Source organism: Wyeomyia smithii, chromosome 3 (assembly GCF_029784165.1).
Source record: "Wyeomyia smithii strain HCP4-BCI-WySm-NY-G18 chromosome 3, ASM2978416v1, whole genome shotgun sequence".
Taxonomy (NCBI): domain Eukaryota; kingdom Metazoa; phylum Arthropoda; class Insecta; order Diptera; family Culicidae; genus Wyeomyia; species Wyeomyia smithii.
Window position 1 is genome coordinate 171482192 of NC_073696.1, and position 17135 is coordinate 171499326.

A 17135-nucleotide genomic window follows, 5' to 3' on the forward strand; every position below is an offset into this window, starting at 1 on the left:
AAAGAGATTCGATCATTCCCACATCATGTTCGCGCTCGTCCCGAGCTATGATGTTCTTCTATGCTCGTCCCGAGCTGCTTTACTCAACTATTTTAAAAGCTGACTATTATATTATGCCCATCTCGAGCTCACACAAACACATTCTAATAATGCTCGTCCCGAGCTATTTCATTTCACTTATATTCAAGATAAGAAATTAAATGGCTGACACAAAATCACTGCCTCACAAATGACACCGTTTCACTTTTTGTTACTGCGTACACGATGAGTGATACCGGTATTTTCTTTTTATCTAGTTCCTTATCTTTATCTTTATTTATTACTCCCAAATGGAGCAATAAAAACCTGTCTCGGTCGCCAAATGTGTGATCGCCATTTTGGCGTCGATCACTCATCGTGCAGCAGATGCACACTGGACTTACCTGTACGGGAGCTAACTGCGTAATGAAAGCAGACGGTATCACCGAATAACCCGACAGTCATTCGAGCTTAATAAATACGAACCAGAGCGAGAGGGAGCCGAAGTGTCATCGATGCTGAGGACCTGCGTGTACTGTTTCGCTGTCTTCTATTATAGACTGGCGTATACCACACAGTACTGATACACTGCACTGATTCTGCTGCTGCTGCTGCTGCTAAGGGAGGACTGCTGTATTCGCAGTCTAGAATTATAATGAGCGGCTTCGGGTGAAACAGGCTCTTATATAGGCCAAATAGCACATTTCAGATGGCAAGGTCTATGATTCTGTCGACCGTGCTTGCTTCATATAACGACCAATCAGAGGCCGAATTTTTCGTTTTGACAAGGCCTGACTATTTTCAATAGTACAATAGTTTGAATAATAAAATTACAATTAGCTGCATTTGGGAAGAATCTTAGAAGTTTTTCCAATCTACTGCTGCAAGAACGAAGGAAATCCATCGAATACTAACCGATTTATTAGCATTTGAAATTGGACATATTTTCCACTTTTTTCGGTTTTAGATTTTCATTTCACATCCCTATGTAGCCGAACTTCCTGAGAGAAGTATTCTACTTCAAAAAATCTGCAATATCTGTATTCTGTAATACAGACTCGTATTGCTTTTTCAGTTCAAAAATCTGTAAAATACAGAAAAATCTGTATATGTGGCATCCCTGCTCCAGAACCGTCTTACTGATTCTGGTATTTCGTTTCGGCAACATAATGGACAAAATGCCTTTCTTTTGGTGGTTGTTGAGCTTGAATTGGTTAAAAGCAAAACAAACTATAAATTATGATTAAACATAACCGCTCGTTTTTGGCTTATGTGTGCCATAGTCGAACCGTGCCAAAATTGAACCGTGCCGAACAGAGTCTTAATTCTCAAAATGAAATATAAAACTATCGTAGTCCTACGTCAAACATGCGGTCGTGTCTTGGATACCACCCTCGTACTATTTTTGAAATGGGGGATTTGTTAGTAGCTTAAGTATTTATGTTAAATATTAGTAAAAAATGAGTATGTGTGTTCAATCACAACTGGTGACTTCTCAACACTGTTAGAAATTTGTAACTTTAATTGTTAGCATTTGTTTGCTTTCGCAATTAGGACTTATCATTCGTAGGAAAAAAAGGAAGTAAACTTACAATTAAATAAATTAAATTGCTAACTTATTGGCTATAAAGAGAGCTTATCGTAGCAATTGAGGATTGCAACAATTTTTGTCGAAAATTGTTAATAATTTTATTTGACATAGCTTCTAATGGTTTAACACCAGTAAATCTATGTAATTCGAGTCTACCAAACCAAGGAGGACGCTTCAAAATCATTTTCAGAATTGAATTCTGAATCCTTTGGAGCGTTTTCTTCCTTGCTGAACAGCAACTTGACCAGATCGGTACAGCATAAAGCATTGCTGGTCTAAAAATTTGTTTGTAAATCAAAAGCTTGTTCTTTAAACAAAGTTTAGAATTCCTGTTAATGAGAGGATATAAACATCTCGTATATTTGATGCACTTGGCTTGTATACTCTCAATGTGCTCTTTGAAAATAAGTTTTTGCCATTCAAACTGTATGACGACGATTTCTGCGACAAATTCGGCGCGTTTTGTTGTGAAAGAAACAGGTAATATTAAAATGTCAGTGATTTTTACAGTTGCATAACATTAGATATCATTATCATATAATTATGCTTATTTGATATAAATTGGCCAAAACACCACGCCGGTGACTTTTTTTGAAAAATTTTCAATGTGTGTCTAAAAATAGTAAAACGGTACAATATAATCGTAAAATGATCGAAAAAACGGTTCTGACACTTTCAAAACGGTACGCCTGGTCAGCCTTTTCAACTAATTTTTATTTGTGTAAATTGTTCAGTAAGAGGTGGGATCGTTACAATGACTGGTGATTACAATGGGTTTTCACTCATAATTGTCCCTGATAAATCCGTAGATCTGGCAAGCCTGCCTGACGACTCTGTTGATATTGGTTTGGTTTTTACTTGCGAAAGTGAAGGAGGGAAATATTTTTGCTTTTGTTTTCACACATAAATTGACAATTATGTTGGTAATCGCTGATTATCGCGTGGTTCTGCTGTGGATTGTATTGCCCCTTGCATGACTATTTAGACTTCTGTGATAATCATTCATTGCCCAATTACTTATTTCGCTCTATCAATTTGACACCTCAGTAGCGCAGTGGCGGTTTGTTTGTGTTCATTGCTTGTTTTATTTTTCATTTGCAACATTAAGTATATATTTAAGGGCAGCTTTAGTTGAAAATTAGGTTGAATATTAAAACAAAACTAAGTGTTAAGCCTGTATTACACTCTTTGACCAAGCGTCAAATATTTGGCACTTTTTGACAGATAAAAATTTGATCAATTATAATTGTTTGTCACTCTCCAATTTTAACATGGAGCAAACACGGACAAACAACAACCATGATGTTAAATAAATTTGACTTTAATGTCAGAAGGTCAAATATTTGACCATTAGACGAAGAGTGTACTACAGGCTTTACATGATTGATTGGGTGATACTGAGTATCGATACTTTCTCGATTGTCATTGTATCGATACCAGACCTCACGGTTTCAAGTATACTTTATTAATATATATAGGTATCAAGCACTGACCATTGCTGGAGTGATTTCTTATTAACCTACCGAGGTAGCAGCCGTGATAGAGATTTTTTTTTGTCTATGTAATAAAATGTTTCTGTCAAGCGTTTCGATATCGCTAGTATCGATACTTATCATCCACACTGCGAAATCGTGTGCGAGATTCGACTGTGATAATCGTATATTTCGAGGTAGTCCAATTTGGTGTAAAAGTCACAATATTGCTTTGCAAACATTAGTAACACAAAGCAGAGCTTCAAGACGCAAAAGTCTGGATTTTGTGGCTAACAGTTGACTATAAAAAATAGTTAAAGTACAAAATTTTTATTTTCTTTTCATAGATGACACTACCCAAAAGTGCCATCTATGAATGATTTCAATGAAGTACGAAGCATAACGAAAAACAGTACAAGAATAAATGCAGGTGTCGCTGCTCAAATATGTGCTGGAGCCGGGATGGAAGCATAACTTTATGGTACACATAGTTTCGTCATTTTGAACTTACTTATTTATTGGAAACGTTTCAATTATTCTCAACCCTATTTCTAAGCTTTGACTACATATTAACTAAAATATTTTATACCACATACATATTAACCTTATTTAGCTTTTAAGTGCAATAAGGAAGCTTATCAATACAGTTTTGAAAACGAAGAATTCTGGGCTGCTTTTCTATGTAAATGAGTCACATCAGTCGCAAATTAATGCTAATTTCGTTTATATTATTTAACCCTCTAGTGCCCAAGTTAATTTCTAAACGGGCTTCGGTAAAATCACTATGAATCATTATAAACACTTCTTAAGTACATATTGAAGCTTTTCAAAACTTCGACTGAAGCCCGCCAAATGGCGGTATTGGGCACTAGAGGGTTAAGCTACATAAGAACTTTACTTTTTCTGACCTGCGCAGCACACGAATCAAATGGCGTTTAGTTTGAAAATAGCAACAATAAATACAAATACTGTCAAATACCATTCGGTTTCCAGCTGCAAAACTGGGGTTAGCATCCCTGCAAAATAAATTCGACAACAATGATAATTTCGACAATTTAGGCTCGTGAGTTGTAGTACCTATTTCTATAGCCCTCTCTATCACACCGCCCCCCACCCCCCCCAAATCCCACCTCACATGGTTACGCCCATATTCACAAGGTTCTAAGAAAGTTAGATTTGAGTCAAATAATTGAGTAAAGTTGAAATCATGATGGATTTGTTTTCTTGAGAAAGATATAGTATTGCCCTTTGGATAAAATCCAGCCAAATGTAGAATATATATACTTCCTCCTAAAAATGTTGAAAATCCGTTCGGCTACATATCTCCACAAACCAAGCATCATTACAATTTGAGCAAATTTTCAGTAAAGCATCGTTCAAACGATAACAGTGGTTTTCGTAAATAACAGTAGCTCCACCTGCTGCCGTGTTCGCCCTGTGTTCTGTATTTCTACCGCAGCGCTAGCTTACATACATGTGTCAAATTGGAAATCACAAAGCTGTATGAGAATGTATGATAGCGCCCCAGAAGGTGTTGTCGCGCGACGACTGTGATTTAATGGGACACCCGAAACAATGTTCAATTTTAAGAGATGGCGTTGCAGTGGTAGTAATAGTAAAATCGAAATTTTTTCGAGCATTAAGCATTTTGCTTAATGACGGGAAAAAACTGCTATTAGTTACTCTGTTTTTATATTATTCTAACTTTCTAGTACTTACTTTTACTATATTCAATCTATTTTTATCAAAAAACTTGATTTTGCTGTACTACTATATTGAGTCAACGGAGTTGTATAAGAAAATCAAGTTTTTTGATAAAAATAGATTGCATATAGTAAAATTAACTACTAGAAAGTCAGAATAATATAAAAACAATGTAACTAATAGCTGTTTTTCCGGACAATAAGCAAAATGCTCGTAGAAATTTCGATTTTACTACCACTACCACTACAGCGCCATCTCTTAGAATTTAACATTGTTTCGTGTGTCCCATTGATTGGAAATTTGAAATTTTGTGGCGATAGAAGTAGACTCCAATGTTACATCTGTTAGACTGTGATTCCTTCATGCACAGTTTCATCACAGACAAACAGCCGTGCCACCCGATGACGATTTCATCGACCAGAAAAATAACGATAATTTTGAAATTTTGCTTAGTGAGCAATAATGCCGCTTGTGTCGCTATAAGCGTGCACATTCTTTATCAAAGACAAAAACCGTCAGTGATGCTACTGGTGTTGATTTAAGCAAGCGCGCACACCCATTAGCAAAGACAAAAACCGTTTTATGAAAATAAGTTAGCAGGCAATAAGCTTACATGGTGGCGCATGAGTGTAACGTTTCAAATAAGGACGAAGATTTTTCAGGATTTTTATTCGAAGAGGCACGTCTGTTTGTCTGTGGTTTCATTTTGTCGGAGTGATGAGCAGAGCTTCAAAATCTCACATTATTCAATGCTTGGAATACACCTGAAATGAAGCTAACTGTGCTGTGCACTCACTCTCACCTTTTTGCAGTGACACTGAATTGAATCTTAGATTATTGAAACATACATATCCAACTCAACCAACAATACGGGCAACAAAAATGTGGCGCCCCTCCGAATATGATGGCTGTTGGGTGAACTACTTTTAATGAGCACACACAGAAAAATATTAAGGTAATTGCTATCTTTTTAGGCTTGGTCAGATTTGTGCGGTGTTTTTAACAAACTAATCTATATGGTCTAGATAATAATAATCATTTATTACAACAGGAGAAAAATAAATGTCAATGTCTGAGATGACCATGATATGAATTATTTATTTTGATGATAGTATGACTAATCGTTCATAGTCGTTTCAACAATATGTTTTAAAGCATAACCAAAGATGACTAGTACACAATACGTTACTCTTGCAGTATGCAGCGGACACGAGTTTCGCTGCGCGTGAACGAAAATTGAACTAATTTGTATACTGTTAATTTGGTGATGACAAGGTGGTGAAAGGTGAAGCATGTTTTTCAATATCATTGTATGGTCCTGTCATCTAATTTTCAATATCCTTATACGGTATTGCCATCTTGTTTTCGTTTTCATCTAGCGGATTGAGCATGATAAATCGATTTTGCTAATAATCACAGTTTTAAGGTCATCAGATGGCACCGTTAAGGTGTTGCGAGCAAAATGTATGAAGTCAGGTATCTTGCTCTAATCATCATTAGCATAACTCATTTGTTGTTTGTACCAATTTTAATAGTCGATTGCGAACCACTATACAGCTTTGATCCCTTTGCGGAACTGGTTGGGTTAATAATTCTGTCTCAGCCGTCAAATAATGCCGTAGAATGTTGTCCTATTCGGTTTGTAGCTTCCGTTGCAGATTATCGTTTGTGATCTCATTCATTATCAATTTCACTATTCCTTGGTTGAATGTTTAAATCGGTTTATTAATATTTGCAAAGAACGGAGAAAATCAAATTTGTAAATTTTCACTCATGCTTTTAAATTCTATTTAAAAACGATGCAATATTTATTTTGGTGAATACCGCTAAACGCTATTTTTGACTAAGGTTTTTCATTACTGTGTGAAATCGTTGTTATATACGTCTCTCAATATCCTCTTAATTCACTTACAAGGAGTAGCAAAGCCTAGCATAATTTATTTCGTCAAAATTCACCAACGTTAACACCAACATAAACAACGTTGAAATAATTTAAGTGAATAGGGAAGCTTTTTTTTTCTTTTCGTCACCTTTGACAATTCGATGAGAGTATCTATGAGATGTTTACATTGTGACTCATGCTAATTTGTAAAATTACGCGAGGTTTCATTGCATTGTAAGAAATTGAAATTGCAAAACATCAAGAATATATTGTAAAGTCGATTGAAAACCGCCGTATAAATCTGATTGAAAGTAACATGATATTTTTCTGGGTGTGAGAATCTGGTCAAACTCACCACTGAAATGATAAGAAATGCGATGATATTTTTCCGAGTGGATATGCTTTAGTTCACCCAACGGCCTACAGATGGCAAGTTCATAGTGTTGCCTTGAGATTATTGCAGCGAAGCCCAACTTGGATATCTATGTCTCTTTAGTCTATGATTGAATCTAGTTACCTTTGCCCCAAATTTTACGTTTTACTGATTCGGCTGGTATTACTTTTTGTCATGCTTTGCCATTCATTCGTTCAAGAAAATAATGAATGATATCGAATTTATAGCGTTTCGTCAGACTACAGCAAGCATTGGGTGCTGTACAGGATGAAGCATGATCTTCAAATTAGTGTTACTATAGAACTATTTTACAAGAAACCAGTGGCTAATAGTTATTTCAGCACCAGGAATTGGAAAATAACTATCAATACAGCAAATTGAATGTCATCAAAGATGACTAGAACAAGGTTCCTAACTCTTGCAGTATCCAGCGGAGATGATTGTCGCTGCGCGTGAACGAAAGTCGAAATAGTTTGTATACTGTTAATTTGATGATGACGGCAAGGTGGCGAAAGGTGAAACATTTTTTTCAATATCCTTGTATGGTCCACAGACTAACAGACGTAACACTGGAACCTGGCTCCATCGCCACAAAAAACGTTCATTTCAAATTTTCAATCGAATAACAGTCATTGCGCGAAAGTGTGCTAGTGTTACTAACGTAAAGTACTGGAATCATCCAAACGATGATTTTATTGAAAATTTGTTCGACGTGTTATGTTTGTTAGTCTGTGGTCCTGCCATCTAATTTGCAATATCCTTGCACGGTGCAACTATCTAACTTTAAATATCCCTATATGGTGCTGCCATCTAATTTTCATTTTCATCCGGTGAATTATGATTAAATCGATTATTGCTATTCAAAAATCCGGAAAACCTGCATCTGATCACAATTCTTATAGGCCGATTGCTATGCTCTCGCGCCTCCGGAAATAAATGGAGAAAATGATCCTCTTACGGTTAGAGAAATGGGTCGAAACAAATGGTTTACTTTCAGATACTCAATTTGGCTTCCGCCGGGGTAAATGAACGAACGAGCGTTGCTTTCTATTTAAATTCAACTAGCCTTCGCTCGAAAAGAGCAAATGGCTGCTGCATTCTTGGACATTAAGGGGGCATTTCACTCTGTCTCTGTAGAAGTTTTGACCGAGAAACTTCATTCGCAGGGACTTTCACCAAATTTGAATAATTTTTTGCTCGATTTGTTGTCAGAAAAGCATATGTATTTCTCGCATGGTGATTCGACAACTTACCGCATTAGTTACATGGGTCTTCCCCAGGGCTCATGTTTGAGCCCCCTTTTATATAATTTTTACGTCGATGCCATCGATGAATGTCTTGCAAATTCATGCACGCTAAGGCAACTTGCAGACGATAGCGTTGTATCCATTATTGGTAGCGAGGCTAGCGATCTGCAAGGACCATTGCAAGATACCCCAAAAAAAAACATTTAAAAAACCTTAAAAGTTGCTGTAATTGTACATAGTTATACCATAATTTAACTATGTTTTTCATTGTAAATACATCAATTTTACATTGAATATCATTGTCCAGAACAAGAAAAAACATCGTTTTCGCCATTTTTATCATGAAAAAGGGGGGTCGTTACGTATCTTAAAGCATTTTTTCCATACATTTAGAAGTCACTGACAATGTTTTTCATGGTAAAATTATTGTCGGTGGTAGATTCAACAACAAAAACCTAAATTAATCCTCCTAGCGGTGAGACCCAGCCTTTCTCCTTCGAACTTATAATTTGTTAAAATAGATTTACTCCAACACTTAAAAATACACCTTGATTATTTCTGCTAGATTTTTCATTCATTCTAAACAACAAATTTTTGGTAGCCAACAGCACAACTATACCGAACATTTGAAATTCAACATATCATCGGCAACCCTGGAACAACTCAAAATTTTGCATTTTTGAGTTTTTAATGGCAAACGATGCCAAATACTGTTAAGTTTCATCACACGAAATCCCATTTCGAAAATTACAAAAATTCCAGAGTTATGAGTCGAAGTGCCTTTGCTGCACAAATCTAAATTTCTCCATAAAGTTAGTAAAAATAAGGTTTTAACATGGACAACGTGAGCACGTAATATGTGCATAATTGACCCAAAGGTGTTAAATAAGGATTGGTAATCTTAAACTTCAAAGTTTTCTTGAAAATCGAAAAATAAATTTTCGACGCAAATTTTCAAACGCGTTTTTCTCGAAACAATGTTTTTTGAGTTGTGCCAGTGTTGCACGAAACCGACGATATGAATATAAATTAACACATATACATGCAAATAACATTTAGTTCTTTCAACTATATGATGCGAATTTGTTTTTGATTGTGGTATAATCGATTTGGACTGCCTATAAATATTCAGATTCTTTAAGTCAACGTTAGTCCGTAGATTTCAAATAATGTATAATTAAATGTTGTTCCTCATACATTAATTTGAATTTGGCCAGAATGCGACCTAAAACTCAATTTTCAATCCAGATGACCACTTCTGGTTGCCTGATAATCATAAAATCATTAAATCCATCATAAAATTGCCGAACTGCCTAATCTGGGTATTTCTATGGCGAAAATGGCGACAGTTTCCGATCAAAAGCCTAAAGTGACAAATATCATCCAATACGATTTGAAGAAGCGGTATGATACCCTGAGGCCAGAAATCATCTTCAGACGCCATTTTAAATTTCTAGACAGTAGCTTCCGGTTTCTACCAGTCTAAAAGAGACAAACATTACCCAATGTGAGTTTTTCAGTACCCGGGATGATGCTCAGAGACCAGGAATCAACTTCATACTTCATTTTGAAATCCGAATTTGCGACACCTGTTTTATTTAAATAAGTCGTGTAATCTTTGAAAGAAGAGATTTTCAACAATTTAACACATAATGGATAAAATAAAAGTCCGATTACACTGGTGAACACAAGTGTTGCCCCGAAGGTCAAACTAAGAAAAAATGAAAAATTTAGCTTTTCCTGTGAATTTTTTTCTTTCTAGGGCAATTATTATAAGCTTTAGAGCAGCCTTTTTTTTCGATTTTGTCAACCAGTGTTATAATCAAATTAAATGGGTACCAATAAAGCAACTAAACCTTCAATTTAAAACTATCCGACCAACCACTCTTTAAGTTTCTTCATGAAACGAGAACGATCGCTATCAATAAGTTTTGAACCTATATCGATTGATTTCAGTTGTTGTCGTTTCATAAAGGTGCATAAAGAGTGGTTGATCGGGTAAGATTGGTGAAATCAGTGATGCCATCTTTGGCAAAACGAGTGAATTTGATAAAGTTTTCTGAACACGTTTCTTTTCATGACCTTCGAACTACATGTTCAATCATCATAAAATTCGTTATTTAGGGGTTTTAAAGACAGCCCGTTTATTTGATACCAATTTTGTTCAAATCGGTTGTGTAGTTTCTGAGATAATGGAGTTTCATAACTTTTACATTTTGATACATAACAGACAAAGTTACAGTCCGATTATAATAAAATTCAATAGGGTTTTCTCAGGCAACTAGACCTTTCTATTGCAACTTATTTTGTGAAAATCGGTCAATCCATCCCTGAGAAAAGTGGTTGAGTTCAAACAGTCTTAGAAACATGTTTATTGTCATAGCCTGATTTCACATTATTATACATAATGGACAAAGTTAAAGTCCAATAACAATAAAATTCAATAGGGTCTTATGGGGCACCAAGACCTTAAATATGACACTGATTTTGTGAAAATCGGTCCAGCCATCTCTGAGAAAAGTGAGTGAGTTTAAACAGTGTTTGAAACACGTTTCTTTGCATAACTTTTGGACTACATGTCCAATCATTATAAAATTATTTCACAAATAGTTCAAAAAACAAGCCCGTTCTTTTGATACCAATTTTGTTCAAATCGGTTTTGTAGTTTCTGAGATAATGAAGTTTTGTGATTTTTACATTTTGATACATAACCTCGAAACTAAAAATTCGATTACAATAAAATTCAATAGGGCACAGAACAGATATGCAACTCCGAACAAAACTTTGCAGCAAATCGGTGCCCAAGCTTTCGCATTCATTTTTTGCTGTTCCACCCTACATTGATTTTACAGTGCATCGTTCGAACAGTTCGCTCCAATAGTTCGAACATGCACCAAAAAAACATTTTTTTTTGCTTCAATGACCAGGCAAAAAGGTGATCTTGAATAGTTGAATCAATCAAAATCAAGTTAAGACAGGACCGCATTCAAGAGATCTTTAAAACGGAAATTTAGTAACAATTCACAATCAACATCAATAGAACAAATTAAACTAAAATTCTTTCAACCATTCAAACATTGTTTAACAATTAGAAACTATTTTAACCTGTTAGTTGATTAACTTGAATATCTTCGTTGGACTTGGAAACCGAAAATCTCGACCAACGACAGTATTGTTTTCTCGTACCGTTTTTATACCTAACATTGCAAGTAATGCTTATCAGACGCGCTATACACAACACCGCTTACGACATTAGGTACAATATAAAAAAATGATTGTCGTTAGTCAAGATATTCAGCTTTCAACTTGGGTAACAATGAAATTCATTAAAAATATATCTTCATAAAAACCGTTGCACGTATGCAGGTGGTACTGTACGATTATCATGAAAAGGCTCTCGCTATACCAGTACCGGAGAGAACAAAGGATTCTCTCGGCGAAAAAGCAGCGAGAGCTCATACAGTCCTTTTATTGAATGAAAAGGAATATAAGTGTAATGAAATTTCGAGTGTAAAATGCGTTCTCTCCACCGCTAGATGTCGATACTTAAAATAAAGAGATTTTGTCTCATTTTTGGTTCTCAAGTTGAACAGATGTGAATAGGGTCTTATGGGGCAACTAAACCTTTCATTTGCAATTAGTTTCATGAAAATTGGTCCAGCCATCTCTGAGAAAATCGAGCGAGATTGGGAGACCGTTACATACACACACACACATACACACACACACACATACAGAAAATGCTCAGCTCGTCGAACTAAGTTGATTGATATACGAGATTCGACCCTTTGGAGCACTTTTATATCTTTGGTTTTTTCAGTGATTGCCATACCTTTCTAGGAGAAAGGCAAAACGTTGTTAGAACATGGTATTGACAGCAATCGTTTACAAGCTTACAGTAAAAATACCGTGTTTTCTATGGTTACAATAAAAAAAAAAACATTGTCAGTGTTTGTTTTTTTTTCGGGACCTTAGACAATTTGTCTGAATGTCTTAAGCTGGGTATCAAATTCTCTCCGGAGAAACCTGAGCTGGTCGTTTTTTCTAGGAAGCATAGCCCAGCTCAGCTGCAGCTTCTACAACAACAACAATATCGCACGCAAGCCTGGGGGGCTTATGCGTTCTCGATCAACTAGATTAGTTGAGAGAATTCGTTATCGATATTGTTTTTGGCACATTTTGCATGTGTAGGATAAGTACAACGATACACCGTGCCCCAGTGCTGAGTCGAAAAAATTTCCAGCTCGAAAAGATCCTCGACCTGATCGGGAATCGAACCCGATATCACAACCGTGTAGGAGAGCTAGCCGACCGACATCGCTAACCACAGAGCCACGGGGACCAGCTGCAGCTTCTACTAACGGGTAAAACAATCACTCAGGTTTTAGTCGCTAAATATCTCAGGGTCTGGTTCGACTCTAAATGCACCTGGGCTTGTCATATTAGGTATCTGACACGAAAAGTCAACAGAGGATTAATTTTCTTCGCACGATTACCGGAACCTGGTGGGTGCCCACCCAGGAGACCTTCTAAGGTTATACCAAACAACGATACTGTCAGTTCTTGAATACGGTTGTTTCTGCTTTTGCTCCGCTGCGAAAACACACATTATAAAACTAGAAAGAATACAATATCGTTGTTTGCGTATTGCCTTGGGCTGCATGCAGTCGACCCATACGATGAGTCGTGAAGTGCTTGCGGGTATTCTTCCGTTGAAACATCGTTTTTGGAATCTCTCTTACCGGTTGCTAATTCGATGCACAGTTATGAACCCATTAGTAATTGAAATATTCGAGAGGTTGGTCGACCGTCAACCTCAATCCAGATTTCTGACTTTATATTTTGACTATATGGCTCAAGATATTAACCCTTATTCATACGTTTCTTTCAATGTCGCACTTTTAGATACTTCTGATAATGCTCTATTCTTCGACACCACCATGAAAGAAGACATTACTGGTATCCTGGATCAGTTGCGACCCTCACGAGATTCCTAAGACTTTTTTCAATAAGTTTAAACATGTTAGTTATGATAATAGGTTTTACAGTGACGGATCTAATCTAGATGAGTCCACAGGCTTCGGTGTTTTCCACGAAAATTTTACCGCCTCCTACAAACTCAATGCTCCTGCTTCCGTGAACGTCGCAGAACTTGCTTTAGTACTCCCTTGGAATCATCGAAATCCTACCCATAGACCACTACTTCATCTTCACAGACAGTCTCAGTGTCATTGAGGCTCTGCGATCGATGAAGACTGTGAAGCACACCTCGTATTTCCTGGAGAAAATACGGCGGTTTTTAAGTCCTTACTGATAAAAATTACCGGGTTACCTTAGCGTGGGTCTCTTCTCATTGTTCCATTCCGGGCAATGATAAGGCTGACGCTTTAGCTAAGGTGGGTGCTTTTAATGGCGATTGAAAGACCATTTGCTTATGATGAATTTTAAAGCATTTTGGTCCAGAGAACACTCAACAGTTGGGAATAGTCATGGAACTCAGATGAACTGGGACGGTGGCTACATACCATTTTTCCTAAGGTATCGACGAAAGCATGGTTCAAGGGGTTGGATGTAGGTTGGGACTTCATTCGCGTGATGTCCAGAGTTATGTCCAACAGATAAAAATGCAGCTCTGTCTGTCTGTCTGATCCATATAGGCTCGAAACTACTGAACCGATTGGCGTGAAATTTTGTATATAGGAGTTTTGGGGGTCGAGAAAGGTGACTAAGATAGTTCGAGACCCCTCCTTACATACAAATGAAAAACAAATTTCTTCACATCTCGAAAACTAACCAAGCAAATGGAACCAAATTTGGGATTTGGATGTCATTTTCTTTACATCTCGAAAGCTACCCAAGCAAATGGAACCAAATTTGGGATATGGATGTCTTTAGGGGTAACAAATATGTCCATATTAATTCGACACCCCTCCTTCTTCTGGAAGGGACCCCTCCATACGAATGAAACACAAATTTCTGGGTATCTCGAGAATTAATTAAGTAAATGGAACCAAATTCGGTAGGTGAATGTTTTTAGTGATAAAAAATATGCCCATAATGCTTTAACACCCCTCCCTCTTCTATAAGGGAGGGGTACCATACAAATGAAACACAAATTTCGCACAGCTCGAGAACCAATCAAGCCAATACAACCAAATTTGGCATGTGAATGTTCTTAGAGGTAACAAATATGTCCATAATGGTTCGACACCCCTCCCTCTTCTGTGAGAAAGGGGTTCCAAACAAATGAAACACAAATTTCTGCACATCTCGAGAACTAACCAAATGAACGGAACCAAATTTGGCAGGTGAATGTTTTTAAAGGTAACAAACATGTGCATAATGTTCCGAAACCACTCATTCTTCTGAAAGGGAGAGGTTCAACACAAATGAAACACAAATTTCTTATCATCTCGAGAAATAATCAAGTAAATGGAACCCAATTTGATATGTTGTGGTTTTTGAGAGCAAGCAATATTTTCATGGTGTTCGGCACTCCTCTCTCTTCAGGAAGAGAGGACTCATACAAATGAAACTAAGATGGAAACTTCCGGTTTCTATCCCAAAAATGTCTTCAAATATCATTTTGAAATCCGAGATGGCGAATTCCGGTTTCTGAAAAACAGCGGCGAATGACCAAATACCATCCAATATGGGTATTTCCGAAATCGTGATGATACACTGAAGCCACAAATCGACTTCAGACAACATTATGAATTGTAAGATGGCGACTTCCGGTGTCTGGGAAACAGCTGAAAATGACCAAATACCACCCAATGTGGGTGTTTCTTTAACCAGAATGACGCTCAGAGGCCAGAAATTGTCTCCAAATGCCATTTTGAAATCCAAGATGGCGACTTTCGGTTTCTGAAATATAGCCTAAAGTGACCAAATACCACTCAATATGAGTATCACCGGAACCAGAATAATGTAAGGAGCTAAAAATAGACCTCAGACAAAATTCTGAATTGTAATATGGCAACTTCTGGGAAACAGCCGAGAATAACCGAATACTACTACATATGGATAATTGTGTAATCGAAATGATGTATAGAAGCCAATCATGGACCATGGACACCATTTTGAATTCAAAGATGTGGAAACCAACGAAAATAACTGAATACCATCCAATATGGGTATTTCCGGAATAGAGGTGATGTACAAAAGCCAAAAGTCGAGGATGTTGTCATTCCGATAAAACCAATCATTTCAAACGATATAAACAAATCGCAAGGAATCAATAATAAGAATGCTCTAGAATGGTATGTTATTGCAAGGTGTTTCCTGCGTGTTAAGTAAGCCCTGCGGCAAGCTAATGATCCAGTTTATATTGAAGTTGTTTTGACGTGGGACTACGTCTTTGTTTACTATACTGAGATGCATTCTGTAAAACTGGAAATGAAACTGGCAAATGTTGCGTCAGATTTCAAATGTTAATAACAGCATAACCACATAATGGATAACAATAACCAATATGTTGTTGGATAGATAAAATGTAGAACAATTTTGTAATATGCTAGTTATCACTCTAATTTCATTGCTAAGCGGTAAAACTGATCAAAAGTTTCAATGACAAATGTACGCGAACAATGAACCAATGACATGCAAGCATTCCTAGCACAGACGACGTGAATGGACACCAACCGTTCCATGTGATATTTTCTGTTTCAATATCGAAAAAAAAAATTGACAGGGTCTCCCCGTCCCAATAGGTCAATTTATTTTTGCTTCCTAGTGATGGGAAAGTTATCGATATTTATCGGTTATATCGATAATTGCTTCATATCGATAATATCGTTAAATTTGAGCGCTAACGATAATTATCGATAAGTCGCAGGCGGCAGTTCAGGTGGCACAAGGCATGCGAATTATTTCTTGCACTTGCAAAATATCATATAGTAGTTATCCAATATAGCCAATTATTTTTCCCAATTCTCTACTGGCCGAATAGACTTCGGTAAAATTCACAAGTGAACAGACATTATCCTTGCTTTTGTGACCTCGCACCCCTGCGAAAATTATCGATAATTTGTCGATAATATCGATAAGAGATTGGAAACTATCGATGTTATCGTTAACGATTTTACGATAATTTGATGTCTCGAAGGTAAAAGTTTTCCGAAAAAATCCCCATTCTTGAATAATTCCTAAAACTGCTGTCAGAACGTAATAAAAACTGATGTCTTGAAAGAAAACATGCTGGTATAGGCAACAGTACCAGTGGAGCAGAAAGCAGCAGGTCTCTCGTCGTCTATGATTGCAGCGGTACTCTTCTATTCGTACATTTCAGCGGTACACTTCCATTCGTACTGCAACGCGCGGTACTATTCGTATTACAGTGGAACACTTTTGTTCGTACATTTCTATTCAGGCATAATATCACTAAATATAAATGATATTTTTTCGAGTGTTGTTGAATATATTTCTAAGGCTGAAAATAAAAGTACCGTGGAATAGGGTGAAATTGATCAGTGGGGTGAAATTGATCACCCGAAAATTCGTGATAAAAAATACTAATCAAAAGATATTGCTCTCACAACACTAGACAATGCTAACGTGTCCTTAAACGCAACTTTTGCATGATTCACATACCTGTCAAAGTTATCCCTTGCATGCCTGGTGCAATTTTTCATATTTTCTTAAAATTCTTAAGTTTTAAATTAGTTTATTTGACACGGCACGATACATTTTCTGTTTTACTGAGCCAAGTACAATTCGTTTTAATTCTACGTTAGCAGGGAAAAGAGGGAGGCCTTTTCTTTATTCTCGCGGCCGACTACGAGCTAGTGGGGATTTAAGGTGAGAGGAGGGGAGATACAATTTTGAC